We start from the raw sequence: 1063 nt of genomic DNA, 5'->3' as shown, positions 1-1063 counted from the left end.
GAGATTCCTGCTCCTGGGAGTCCGCAAAGGGTCTTTCCTTGTACTTAAGGAAAACTTGCCTTTTTAGGAAAAAAATCAGCACCATGTGCAGCCTAAGTGAATCGGGGCTTCTTTTTTACTGAAGTCCATTTCTAATCTAGTGATATGTAAGAGTAGCCTTCATTTTCTGATGAAAAAAAAAAAAGGCTTGCTAGTGATCTTCCCGGGTTCAGTGACTGGTACTCCTCCCCATTTCTAAGGCCTGTGGTGTGCAGTACACTGTGTTTAACTACAAAGGAGATGAGACATACCTTTATTTAGTCATTTATCATGTAAATATTTATTGGATACCTACTGTTTTTTGGGAATCTATTTGTGTTGGATACTTTTGTAGGAGTGAGGCAGAGACAGCCTCAGCCTCCTGTAGCTTATACTCCAATGGGGAAAAAAGATAATCAAATACGTAAATAAGATGCTTATAGATCGCTAGAGGTCTGGTGCACAAAAGTCGTGCACTCTTGTAGGGGGCGTCCCTCAACCTGGCCAGCGCCCTCATGCTGTCCGGGAGCTCTGGGGGGGTGGCTAACTGCCTGCAGAGACCCATGGGGAACGTGTCTACGCTGCCAATCCTTAGTGCTGCCGTGGAGGCAGGAGAGGCTCCAGCCACTGCCGCTGCACTCTCCAGCTGTGAGTCCGGCTTTTGGCTGAGAGGAGCTCCCCCTGTGGGAGCACACTGACCACCAGGGGGCAGCTCCTGTGTTGAGCGTCTGCCCCCTGGTAGTCAGCGAACATTATAATGACCAGTTGTTCCACTGCTCAGTCTATTTGCATATTAGCCTTTTATGCCTGTGGCATCTGGCCAAAGCCAGCTCTTCAACGTCCCCTGAGGGGTTCTGGATTGCAAGAGGGCGCAGTGTAGGCCAAGGGACCCCGCCGATGCATGATTGGGGCTAGAGAGGGACACGGGAGGTTGACCAGCTGGAGAGGGACTGCAGCAGGGCTCCAGGGCATGTCTGTACTGTCTCACTCAGTCCCAATCAGCCAGACCCCAGCAGCAAGCTCACCTACTGGTCTGAGCATCTGC

Source organism: Myotis davidii, unplaced genomic scaffold (genome assembly GCF_000327345.1).
Source record: "Myotis davidii unplaced genomic scaffold, ASM32734v1 scaffold1336, whole genome shotgun sequence".
NCBI lineage: Eukaryota > Metazoa > Chordata > Mammalia > Chiroptera > Vespertilionidae > Myotis > Myotis davidii.
The sequence above is the reverse complement of the archived record's forward strand: the minus strand, read 5'-3'. Positions refer to the sequence as shown.